The following is a 14,536-nucleotide window of genomic DNA, read 5'->3' on the forward strand; positions in this document are numbered from 1 at the left end:
AAAGATCCACCAAGACCATCCCGCCCAATACTGACAGGGCAAGCCAGGAGTATATAAAATGACAGCAAACTCCGCTCCAGGGATGGGTTGTTGCCAGTGTTACTGCCAGTTTGCAACCCACGTGCAATGTGTGCACATGCACTGTTCAGTATAAATTACAAACATTCAAAATGGAGGCACACAAGCGGCAGTGAGGGAACCGATTCAGGGGTGTGTCAGGCCTGGGGCGCTGCGACTCGTGCCTGAATTCCATTACCGATTCGGCCAAACTGGGCCAAACTGGCAGCAACCCACCTCTGCCCCACTCCCTTCTAGCACTGATGATGTCACCTAGCTTGGTAATGAAATGTCTGCAAGAAGACAACCAAGTTCAGAGAGCACCAAGGACCCCACAGGTCAACCCTGAACTATAAATATGCTCTTCTATCAAATGCAATTGTATATCTATCTGATCTAGTCATTGAACTAGTCTGTGACCATCAACTCTTCTGTGGTTAAATCTTGGTTGGGTTTCCAGAGCAATATTTACTTCGTACAGTACAATTGGTGAAGGTTTTACTGACAACATGATAGAACAGAGAAGCCTTTGAATTAAAGAGCTTATGAACAGCTTTAGTGCACATATTGCTTTGCCTCAAATATTTATTTGTCTTTGCTAATAAATAAGTAGCCTAATTGCTGTATTTCCTGTTTTTTCTATGAACTATTTAAAATGTCCTATTCAGAACTGTCCAGTGCTGACTAAAGAGGTGTAGTAATTTTATTTGTTGATATAATCAATCATTACCTTCTTGTAAAGCCATAAATGAGGAAACACTTCCTATTTCTTGAAGTGTGAACTACTCATACTGTATGTAAATAATTATGTTTATTCATCGGTATTTCATAAGCTTCATAGCATAGAAGAGTTTCATTTTTAGTTTCTTATTTCAATGCTAATATTTGGCATCGCATTTTGTTAACTGCATTTAAAAATATTTGAAATGTCTTTTCCTTTAGACAGATCATCTGTTTTATTTGAACTTCAATTAAGGCACAAGCCACAGATCAGTACTGGCCATGTCCCAGAGGTTTGGGACTCCTGTTTTATGGCATGCTTAAATTATCAATTTGCACAAAACTAACTTCAGGAATAATTTAAATAAGATTAAAATGATTGAAGTAATAAAAGGTTCACCGCATTTTGAATCTAAATAATGTATGTGAAAAATTATTAAATGACTCAGAGACAGAATTGTTAATCTTAGATAAATGTAATGTATCCCTGTAATCCTGAATTTCCTTATCAAATTAATTCCTTACCAAACTTAGTTCCTTACATTCTAAAGCCCTAAAGTAGAATCCTTTTTAACCCAAGATTATTCTATAAATACTATTGAATTTTCTGTGAAATATATAAGTATGTAATTTTCAAAAGAGATTTAGAGATTAAATTCATGAACTTCTTAACAAAAGATCCTCCAAAACATGCATATTTTAGAGGTATGAAAAAAGTCAATGTGAAAAAAGTCAAAATGGCAGCCACAATCATATGATCAAAGCTTTATCCCTTCAGTGCATGTGAAAAAAGGGGTGGGACTTTGATTGCATGGTTGTGACATCATCTAGACTTTTATGAGCCTCTTTCTGTAGAAAGCCTTGGACCATTTTTACCCTCTTATCTGTTGTACCCCCACAAATCTTGTTTTTATCACAGACCTACTGATAATTTCCCACTCCATTTTTTAAAGGCTCAGTTTCAATTTCTGTTAATATATTGTAATATTTAGAGGGTCTGCAGGGAGGTGCTTTGTTAATCTAATCAGTCAATATAGGTAGTGATATATCAGTTCCTTTCATATTCTAAATGACTATATATCAAATTCAATGGGGAAGGCAAATGTCTTTATATTAATAATCTATCTCCTGAAACTATTTGATCCAGCAAGATGCTCTGACATATAACTATAATTTTAAGTGTACCATTGTATTATAAATGTTTTAATTGAATAACGATCTTAGTTTGAAAAGCTTATTTGTTATTTTCCACATTGAGAGGTATTATTTTTTTGGCAATTTATGTCTTCTTGGTTAAATATTAAAAGATAAGTAAATTGTTCTTTTTCAGACATCTCAAGGTATACGTATATACCCAGAATCAGTGTACTTAAGGATCACAGTTCATTTGAGCCCCAAATAAAATACAATAGGGTTCAACTTTAGTTGGACAGACAAGTCTGAACAAACGTTTATACAGCAAATAAAAGGAAGGACATACAATAGGTAAATCATTAGAGGAATTTAAGGTGCACTAAATCAAACTCTTATCAGTGAATTTCATTGATTCTTGCTTAATGTATCTCAGCCTTCACAATATTGGAAAATTGCAGCATATTCTGGCTTGCATTTTATAGAAGTTATCTTAAATATCAACAATGTATAAATAATTCCATTTCATTCCAATCACATTTCAAATCTGGTAAGCTTTGATTTCAATACAGTTGATTTTTTCAGGCTAGTTATCTTTTATTTTCAATAATATGTGTGAAAGTAATAAGAAAACAGAATCACTTATCTCTTGTCACCTGGTAAAAAAGGAAGAAGGACGAAGACTAGGAACAGTTGTTTACAGTCTTGAGGAATGTGGGTGACCTTTGTCTCTTCTTTCTTTCTAACAGTTAACTTTTTCCTGCTTAATGTTCCAGTGCCATCAAATTCAGCTTCTACACTTTTCAAATAGAATAGGTTCTGCCTTGCTTATTGCAATACTTGAAGAAGTGTATATTTCTATGTGGGTCAATAAGATGACAAATGCAATGTAAAATACAACATTGATCTTCATTTTGGGCTAATGCAGAGTTTTTCAAATTTGGCAGCATTAAGGGTTGTTTTTTTGCTTTAATTTCAAGCAAAAAAAACATTGGCAACTTTAAGATATGACTTGGTAATTCTGGGAGTTGAAGTCCACACAACTTAAAGTTGCTAAGTTTTAAAAAGCCCTGGACTAATGCATGCACTATAATTTTGACTATGCTGTCTGTGCTTTTGCAAAATATTTGCATGGTATGGTGGTTTTCACACATTCACATGAAAGGCTTTAATGAAAAATCTAAAAAGTCACAAAGCGCTTTAGAGCTGATACCCTTGGAGAAACTCTGTATAATGTTTTGCTCAATCTTTGTTATTTGTATAGGCAGGTCGGCATATTCATTTATTTGCTTATTAGATTTGTATCCAGCTTTTCGTCCAAGAGCTTACGATATCTTCCATGGGAATAATATTTTACCTTCACAGCTGCAACTCTGTTGCAGTGAGAATAACTAGTCCAAAGTGACTTAGATAATTTCCAAGGCTGGGAGTGGTTTTGAACTTAGTCCAGGTCCAATGTCTTAACCATTAATTTAAACCGCATTAGATCTTTCCTTCCCAAAACAAGATGCAGCTGCCAAACACTTTTTTAAAAAGGAAGATTGGGGTCCCATTTAGATCTTGAGTAAAGAATTATATGTCACAGGGGGGCATCAGAATTGTAGAGATGCTTAGGTGGGGCATGGGCAAAAAAAGGTTGGAAACCACTGCATTAAATAGAACTTAAAGCGAATATTTAAATAGAAGCTATTTAATGTTCAACAATATCATATTTTTGTAATACAATTAAAATGATAGCACTGGAAAATAGGAACTATATTTTAAAGTACTGAATACCATCAGTTGTATGGAACAGGAAAGATGATTACTGCTAGAAAATAAAATTATTTATGCATTGAACTATGTGCGATTTTCAAATATTTTACAAATGAAATGAATTCAAATTGTCAATGAGACTTTTCATCTGTATTTCTGTACATAATTATTTGCAAGAAATCTCTGCTGAAAGCAAAACAATCAGATTTTCTTCTGGAATCCCATTGCAGGCTGTAATTTAAGATTGGCTAGTCTGCAGACCTCAAAAGCGTGATATAATATCCAAAATTTTCCCTGGACCCTTCTCTTACTTTACTCCTCGACCTACTGTAGCTTTTCAATGGACTGTCAAAAAAAAAAAAAAGATCCAGGTAGTACCCATGCAGTGGTGGGATTCAAATAATTTAACAACTGGTTCTCTGCACTAATGATTTCTTCCAACAAGCAGGTCATCAAACTGCTCAGAAAGTTAACACGTGCACGAGGACGCCGCCGCCCCCGTTCCAACCGAACCGGTTGGAACAGGGTGAGAAACCCACCCCTGCATGCAATGCACCTGCAAAAGGAACAGGGCCTCTGTCTCATGATTGCAGATGCCACCTTGATTACAAACGACCCCCAAGGCAGAAAAGCAAATATTTAGGATGAAAGTAGTATTTGCATAAATAATATATCCAGTAGTATATGGTTCAGTTAGGTGAAAATGATTTACTGTGATGCTGATAGAATAGGCACAATTTAGATAAAGCTAAACAATATTTCACAGAAATGTCTATTTTAATTTCATTATGTGTAGGATTAAATCTACTTATCACTTCTATCAAATCATTATGACAGGATCAGTGTACAAAAGTCAGATACAGATTGCAGCATTTTACTTATGCTGACATTTTTAATTACACATACATGCAATAAAAAGTGGCTGGTATCTATGATTTTCCATGAGGTACAGCATGCATTCTATGCAGATTCTGTTCCTTATATGAGACAGTATATATGCAAAGAAAAGAGCATCTTTTTTGTGTTTTTAAATAGAGAATACCAAAGATTAATACTTGAGAAATTAGATCACACCAAATTGTAACTTTAGTTCTAGGAAAGGAATTCTCTGCTTGTACGTGCAGACTATTTGATTTTGCTTGGTTCCTATTAGTGCAAACTGGGATGATTTTTTTTACAAAAAAAATTAATTGTTTACAAAGTACAATACTAAACAATGTTAATTTATGATTAATTTGTATTTTTCTATCATGAATACTTTTTCCTCTCATGGGGATGAATGTTAGTGCTCAGGGTCATTTTGAGCAGATTAAAATGCATTTGGGAACTTAGGAGTTTTCTAGGACCATTTTAATAGCTTCCTTTTCAAATGCCCATAGTTATAAAATGAAGTTATTATGTCAGGTAAATTAAGGTCTCAATCTATTCATTCTCTGTCAAGTAGATACCATCAAGTTTCTGAAAAGAAACAAAATCACATATTTTTGTTTAGTTTAGTGCATGATGTGTCAGCATTTCAAGGTAGCCCAGACAAACAAAACAAAACCATGAGTATTAACAATACCTTTGTTGTAAGTCTGGGAGCACTATTCCCCTCCCTTGCTTTTAGTTTCCAGAAAACTGTGGAGAGTCCCTTTTGAAGTGTTTTCTCACAGCCCATTGCAGGTAGGAAGAATACTGAGCTTATTTATCAAAAGTTCATCAGAAGTTTGCCAAGATCAGACTATCAGTTTGATGATGTTATCCATTCAGTTGTGATTCCATGGGCCAGGTGTCTCCATATCTTCCAATCTCACACTGAATCTTTGAGAATTTTCTATGCTCTGCCTCAGCAGCATATTAACCATTAAGCAGACTAAGCACATGCTTAGGGCACCTGCCCAAGGGGGCACCACAAAGTTGAGAAAGGGGGAAAAACCCAATGAAGATTTGTACAATATATATATATAAAGGATGGGGGCACCAAGATTTGTCAGGGCTTAGGGCACCAGGGGGGTGAAAATTTACGCCCCTCAGACAGGGCGCGCAACTTGGGAGTCCTCCTGGACCCACAGCTGATCTTAGAACATCACCTGTCGGCTGTGACCAGGGGGGCATTTGCCCAGGTTCGCCTGGTGCACCAGTTGCGCCCCTACCTGAACCGGGAGGCACTCGCAACAGTCACTCATGCCCTCGTGACCTCAAGACTGGACTACTGCAATGCGCTCTACATGGGGCAGCCTTTGAAGAGCATTCGGAGACTACAACTCGTCCAGAATGCAGCCGCACGAGCGATTGTGGGTGCACCTCGGTACACCCTCGTTATACCTATCCTCCGCGAGCTGCACTGGTTACCGATCGGTCTCCAGATACGCTTCAAAGTGCTAGTCGTAACTTATAAAGCCCTTCATGGTATTGGACCTGGGTACTTGAGAGACCGCCTGCTGCCAATTACCTCCCACAGACCCGTTAGATCGCACAGGGTCGGCCTCCTCCGGGTTCCGTTTACCAGCCAATGCCATCTGGCTACCACCCGGGGGAGGGCCTTCTCTGTTGCAGCTCCGGCCCTTTGGAATGAACTCCCCGCGGAGATTCGGACCCTCACCCCTCTCCAGGCCTTCCGGAAAGCCGTCAAAACCTGGCTGTGCCGGCAGGCCTGGGGTTAATGAGTTCCCCTCCCCTCTCAACTTGTATGGCTGTATGACTCTTGTGTATTTTAATTACGTGTATTTTGTTTGTATCCCCTTTCCCCTTTTGAGTTGTTCGTCGCCCTGAGTCCCTCCCGGAGAAGGGCGGCATACAAATAAATTAAATCTACAATCTACAATCAATCCTTAACCCGCCACTGCTCTGCCTGATGTCATCTTTGACGGTGTCCAGCCATCATGTTCTTTAATGGCCTGGTTTCCTTTTACCGCTAACCCTTCCCAACATTATTGCTTTCTCCAGTGAACTCCCCCACACGACATGGCCAGAATAAGTGCAACCTGGGCCACAGAGTCACCAAGATTCAGACAAGATGAATGGATAACATCATCGACATCAGAAAACTGAAAGATATTGGTAGAAGCAAAAAAGGGGGGAGGGGCATAAATACAAAGCGACTACAAGGAAGACCTGAAAAAGGAAAAAGCTAGAGCTGTTCTTTCCAGTGTGACAGGAACTAGCATATTACTCCACCTTTTGCTCTCAGAGAAATCCCCTCCATCTCCCCACCATTGGGGTCTCTCCCCCTAAATAAAGCATTTGAAAACCTGATTGGAGAATGTTCATGGGTCATAAAGAATCTTTATGAAGGTGCATAATTTATACACCCAATCATAATCCATAAAAATGGATTATCTATAATAAACCATACATTTTTCCAAAGGCAACTGGACTTCATTTTTCCTTGAAGACTTTCCTTTGCTCATTCATGAAACTTCTTCAATTCTGACTCAAAAGAATCTTCTTGGATGAGAAGGGAAACATTTTCAAAGAAAAACAAAGTCCAGTTGCCTTTGTATGGTTTGAAAAAAAGCACCTTTGGGACAACCATGACCTGGATGACTGAGAATCTCATTGACAATACAACATACATAATCCATACATATATTGGCCATTGCTTTTTTCTGGTGGAAAAAATATATACGGTAAGGATTTCCACAAGAAGATGGAAAGTTGAGGCTACTAAACAACAGTTGTTTTTCTACAGAAATCACCTGCAAAGAATATTCTATAGAGTGCCATCTTGTGATTAAAAATATAAAACAGTTCAGATTTCCACACTATTATCCTTACTAATTTTATGACCTGCATAAGAATAGATTTAGGTTGTCTTTTTGCCAAATCACAATCTAATCTTGCTCTTTCTAGCATAAACTAGAAATAAATAAATTACGCTTCATTGAAGTTTGTAATGAGTCATCTTTTATTTCGCTCCATACCTAAAAGGATTGAGCATTACAAACATCTATTTCTCCATGCTCACACACATCCACACACCCAGTGCCCATGCAAATTCCAGGTCCATCATCGGGCTGAAGTTTTAAAACAATTTCCCCCCTTATATCAGCTTGTTTTGACTGGTGTGCTTTATTAGGTTACAGGCGAATCCCATCAGGTTTTACTCCTCAACTGAGTCAATGATTACCCTAGTCTCTGATGTCTCATAGTGTTTTATTAGGAATGCCGTAATAGCGCAATGGGTATAACGCTTGTAAGTACAGGCAGTCCTCAATTTACAAGAGTTCATTTAAAGTTAAGTTACAATGGCACTGAAAAATGTGGCATGACCATTTTTCACACTTACGCCCTCTGCAGCATCCCCATGGTCATGTGAACAAAATTCAGATGCTTGGAAACAGGTTCATATTTATGGCCGCTGCAGTGTGCTGGGCTCATGTGATGACCTTTTCTGGCAAGCAAAGTCAAAGGGAAGGACAGATTCACTTAACATCTGGGTTACTAACTTGTCAACTGCAGTGATTCACTTAACAACTGTGACAAGAAAGGTCGTAAAATGGGGCAAAACTCACTTAACAAATGTCTCACTTAACAACAGAAATTTTGGGCTCAATTGTGGTCATGAAGTAGAGGACTACCTGTAGAAGGGTGTTAGCTTGGAACCCAACCAAAATTTTAAACTACCGTAACTATTTTTCTTTCTCTGAGCTAGCTATTTTGACATTCTAATAAGACCAGTAATATACCATGCCATCATTTTTCCAGTCACGAAGTAGGTACATTTTATGTTTAGAAAGTCCAACCTATAGGAACATGTCAGCTGAATAGGACAGACTAAATTGGAACTTTATTGTAACACCTTTAGGAAAAGAATCTTGCAAGTCAGAATATGCTTCTCCCCCTCCCTACTTTTTTTTGGTGTGAAGTAGAGAGGAGTCTGAGATGTTTACTCAAACTAGCCCAAACCCTGCATATCAGATTGTTACCTTAATAGCAGTTGTTCCTCTTGTGCTTCAAGGCCATTCCCTATGTCTTCTTCAGAAAAAAACGATTGGCTATTATTTTCCTATAGAACATCAAAATATTTTACTTCCCCACTCCAAAAAAGCATTAGGTAGCACAGCATCAGCATTATTGTCCAATTAAATAGTAGTCTACTAGTTAATTGAATAACATACAGTGTCTGAGTCTCTACAGGATTTCTACAAGCCATTTTAGAGAAGGAAGCATGAGTATAAGATGAGCAGATGAAGACTATAACGAAAATGTTCCCTTAATATTGATGGCTAGTTCTAGATTATTGTAACTGAAGATAACATTATTTAATTTGAAAAGGCAATTATCCAATCACACCTGAAATAAACTCAAAATTTATTAGCACTGAAAAATAACCGTCATCTTCAGCATATCATATATGCTTGTCATTGAGTTCTTATTTGCCAATTGGTAATGTCACAACTGCCTTTAGTAATACAAACCGTTAGATCACAATACACCCACAACCAGTGGACTAATCAATTTTGCCTTTAGTATGGTAAGTCTAGGATATCATATCAGCTAAATCCTGCACAAGAACAATTTCATTCCTCTTTAAGTTAAATTTGTAGGAACTTCAATTTCCCAATATATGCTGACTCTTGGGAACAAACTATAGAAAAGAATCTAAACCTATATGGGCTTCTAGAGGCAGAATAACATGAGTGGTGTTTGGCATTTCGTTTTATTTGGTACATGTTTACACCTTGCTTAAATTTCTTCAAGAGAACTTTTCTGATCACCATCTAAGATCCATTGCTTCCCTTCTGAAACATATTTTTAAGCCTAATACACATCCTTGTTTTTCCTTGAAAATCTGAGTTCTTATTCACTCTATGTACTAATTTAATAGATATTTTGGTGCCATTTTGTGCCTTGGCGACTTGTGATCTGGTAGCTTGTTTTCGTTGAGAAAAGGTAAAGAAAAGGATGGCAGATAATACCAGTGAAAGTAATAGTTGCTACAACATCCAAGGCTATACTGGCCAGATCAGATGGTACAGAGGAAGATCTTTTACAGAAGTAATTACATTGCAAAGTAAAAAGGACATTGCATGTTACCATACTAATTCTTAGTGGCATACCCATTATCATCATTACTGCAAACTGCAATCATTCAACAGAGTCACTGCATAAGATGAGCATCTACACACTGTGAAAATGATAACAAAATAAGTGTACTCAGGTTTTAAACCAATATATCCAATGTTGGTTTGAATAATTTCAATGATATTGTATGGCTGATAGGGAAGAATATTATTTCTATGTTGTGAGCATGTTTTTAGTACAAAAGACAGTCTAATTTTATAGCTCAGTTTTATAAAATGTTAATGTTTATTTCAAAGCAGTTCCTACGTCCAAACAAACTTGCTTACAATTGTAACCTGTTATATATTTTTGAATAATTTATTCCAAATAAAATGTTGATTTTTGAAAAAAGCACTCAAGTAGCTCCTTGATTTTGAGTAAGACATACTTCGAATGAAGTCTTAATTCATTCTAAGTTTATGAATTGCCTTCTTATTCTAACGTTGATCAAATAAGGTAATATCGTTCCCTGATGGCTTTTTAAAAAAAATTGGTAAAGAGAGATTCAGGAATGAATCTTGGTAAATTCCCTTGTATGTTTCAACTCTTCATTATGGTCTTTGACGATATTCCAACTCATAAATTTAGCAGAAAATTAACGCACAAATTCATTGCAGTTAGGTAGCATGATGTGAAGTCAGCTGCAAGGAAAGCTTCCCTTATGGACCAGTGCAGACATGACTTTATGATGTGTGAACGTTTGTCTTTAATGATTTCAACAGCCTCTTCTTTTAAAGATAAAGATCTCAGAATGCCAAACCCTGAAGCAGAGTTAGCATAACTTATTTTTTATAATGCAGAGGCAAATAACAAAAATAACTTTCACTTTGGCACAAATTTGGAAAAAAACATTGGTTGGAATGTAATAGTGGACATTGGCTAGAATGTTAGAATCTCTTCTAACCCAGAGATGGTTAGAAGATGGGTGGGCTATATAAAGGTTTCAGATAAACAAATAAATTGTATTCTGTATTATTTCCATTCAATTTTTCGGATCATTTTTTGGATAGATATTAGATATTTCTTCATAAAAGGCTTCCCTCTTTCTTTTCTTATTTTAAAAGCTCCAGTGTTTAGAATGCAAACAATGACAACTTCAGGGGAGGTCAAAATCTTCAAGATGGTTGCTGTGGCATTAGATGTCATCTGGCATCCATTTTGTCTGTGCATTATATGCATAAAAAGGACAGGGCTTGGAGGAAAACCCTAAGCCTATCATCTAGCAGTTTTTAAACTCCCCTTCCTGAATGCAAATGTGTTGCCATTATTTGTTACAAACTGAGATTTCTCTTGATTATATGCTGATAAGGAGTGAAGTTTAAATAAAAGCCGCTAAACAGTTTCCTGTTTAAGAAATAGGGTCTTGGACAACTAAGGTTTTTAGCAGTTATTTCAGCTTTCCCTTCTCAGATATTAGAAAAAATAAAGATGCAATGAGAAAAACAGGCGTTGTTACAAATGGAAGATGAAGTGGATCATCTTGTAAATGCAATAAGTTTATTGCACAATAAAGAACGTATATGGAATTATCTGTTACTTTGATCTGAGTGTTACCTGACCCTTGGATTTATAAAATATTTGTATAATGCATGTATTTTGGATGTCTTACATACAAGTAAAAGAAGTAAAATTAAGACCACAAAATTTAGTCCAGGTCTTATACTAAAGGGACAGATTTTCCATGGATTTAAGAGATACTAGGTATATGTGGGCCCCACAAATAAGCATATTCTATTCAGATTTAATACTATACTATAGATCATATTATTCCTTTGAATTATTGTTCCATTCCATCTATCCATACTATTTTGGTCAAACATGTTGATTTGATCTTTGAAATGCCCACAGGCTATTGTAATACTTTAAATAAAGGATTTTGACTAAGCCTAACCTGTGAAAAAGGAATTAAAGAGAAACTTCCTAACAGTGAGCTAGCTACCTCAGACTGTCATTGTCAAATAATAGTCTTTGTCTTTTTCCCTTGAACTTCTAAATTGTTTTCATAGTTGCTTTCCACCACCTATAAATTGCACATTTTCAGCTGTTTAGCTTCCCGGCTACCTTTTCAAGAGATTAGAGTAATTTTATTTCTTCTTGTGGGCCATCAGACTCCTTGCCTCAAATGTCATTTGTGACTCAAAGAGTCTTAGGTCTCTGTTTCTTAGTTTACCTGAGAGTAAACTCTGGCTACCTGAGAAACCACCTCCTGCCACTTACCTCCCAATGACCAACAAGATCGCACAGGTTGGGCCTCCTCCGGGTGCCATCGACCGGACAATGCCGGCTGGTGACTCCCCGGGGGAGGGCCTTCTCTGTAGCTGCGCCGGCCCTGTGGAACGATCTACCCGTAGAGATCCGGACCCTTACCACTCTCCTGGCCTTCCGCAAAGCCATCAAGACCTGGCTGTTCCGGCAGGCCTGGGGCTGTTGATTAATATCCAGCCCCACTTAGACGGAATGCATGATGTGGAATTTTAATAATTTTATTTTTATTTAATTTTTAAATGTTTCTTTTTACCCTGTCTGTAAGCTGCCCAGAATCCCAAGGGAGTGGGCGGCATACAAATCTTATTAAACTAAACTAAACTAAACTAGATGCCAGATAAAATCTTCAGCTAAAATTCAGATGAGACAAGAGAGGGCATTAACTATGGTCATAAATATTATTGCACAAAGACAATCAAAAGATCTTGTTCCAGTGCCATTTTCCCTGCTTGAAGAGTTATTTATGAACTTAGATATTTTAATACGTCTTAAACTATGGCATTTTTTGGCATTTTATTGTTATTACTGCATTTGTTTATTCATTTGTTTGTTTGTTTATTAGATGTATGTGTTGCCCATCTCATCTGGAGGCTACTCTGGGATGCTTACAAACATGAAAACTGGTCAACATTAAAATGATAAGATAATAAATAACAACCATTAAATAAGAACAGTTAAAAGATGGGGAGAAGGGGAACATGGAATACACAGAGAGGTGGGGTCCTTTCTTAAGTCAATAATCAGCTCTGGAATGGTGCAATAGCAATAGCAATAGCAGTTGGACTTATATACCGCTTCATAGGGCTTTCAGCCCTCTCTAAGCGGTTTACAGAGTCAGCATATTGCCCCCACAGTCTGGGTCCTCCTTTCACCCACCTCAGAAGGATGGAAGGCTGAGTCAACCTTGAGCCGGTGAGATTAGAACCGCTGAACTGCAGATAACAGTCAGCTGAAGTGGCCTGCAGTACTGCACCCTAACCACTGCGCCACCTTGGTGCATCTTCTTTGGGGTCTCAGGCCAACTGGCAGGCCCTTACGGAGGGTCAGGAGGGTGGTGTCAGAGTTATATGAAGAGATACAATGTTCCATAGAGCAGAAAAGGCTCTTCCCTTGGACCCTGCCAAATAAAATTCCTTGACCTGTAAGGTTGAGAGCATGCCTCTTCTGGCAGCAGAGTGCAGGAGATCAATCCAATTGGAGTGTGACTGGTTCTTCCGACAATTCTTTATTAGCTTTCTTTGGTTTTGCTTTTAAATGCTTTTATTAATTTCTTGTACATCACCTAGACTTCTTTTTGCAATTGAGGTAGCTTAAAATAGACTAAATAAATTGTTACTTTCCTGTTCTTTGTTGTAACATACGATTATTAGTGCTACTTAAAATAATTTGCTTACATTGGCATCATTATCTTATGCAGGTGTGCTTTTTATTATTGTTCTATTGTGCAGCATACTGGCAGAATTTAATGTTCTTACAGGTGGTGTAATAGTATTTAAACATTGCTTTATATTTTGCCCATAATAAGTCATTATGGGATTAAGTATTAGCTATCAGAAAAAGACTCCTGATATTTGGCATTGTAGTTTAAACACCTTTGAACTCAAGGTACCATTAGCCAATTAACCCGAATTTAAATGTCCAAAGTACATAGCTGTGTGAAGAACTGGGCAATTAGAGCATTAAAAATATCTTTATGCTCTTCAGCTTAATCATCAAAAGATCCACTGTAGTGCAATGGTTAGAATGCAGTACTGCAATCTATTTCTGCTGACTGCCTGCAATTTGGCAGTTTGAATCTCACTAAGCTGAAGGTTGACTCAGCCTTCCATCTTTCCAAGGTCGGTAAAATGAGGACCCAGATTGTTGGCGGCAAGATGCTAACTCTGTAAACTGCTTAGAGAGGGCTGTAAAGCACCATGAAGCGGTATATAAGTCTGCAATTGCTGCTATTGCTATCTCTTATTTTGTTCTCCAGATAAATGCAGATTGTGGCAATTTCATTATGAGAAAAATATCTATACTACATATTCTAGTTTTTGTCTTAGTGATTTCAAAGAATGGGAACCAGTTCAGTGCTGGCCTAGAACTGCGAGACTGAGTTGTAGTCCCACTTTAAGCATGAAAAATGGCTGTGTGACTTGGGCCAATCATTCTCTCTAAGCCCAAACCACTTCTAAGGATTGCTGTTCTGAGGAAAATAGGGAGTTTTATGTATGTTTGCTGCAGTGGTGGGTTGCTAACCAGTTTACTATGGTTTGCTTGTGCTTGCGCGCAAAGCGTCCAGGTGGGTGAGTGGAGCCTCCCAGCGCTGCCACTACTGTTCAGCCGAACTGGGAGCAACCCAACTCTGGTTCACTGCCTTGAGTTTCTTATAAAGCAGGAATGTCAAACTCAATTTCATTGAGGGCTGCATCAAAGTTGTGTTTGACTTCGGGGGCCTAGTGCGCATGACTAGGGTGAGCATGATCAGGGTAGGTGTGGCCAGCTCAACATCCTGCAGCCCTCTGCCAACAAAAACGGAGCAGAGGCACCATGGATCGGCCCTTTGCTGTTTCCAGGT

This window comes from Thamnophis elegans, chromosome 6, assembly GCF_009769535.1.
Source record: "Thamnophis elegans isolate rThaEle1 chromosome 6, rThaEle1.pri, whole genome shotgun sequence".
NCBI classification, from domain to species: Eukaryota; Metazoa; Chordata; class Lepidosauria; order Squamata; family Colubridae; genus Thamnophis; species Thamnophis elegans.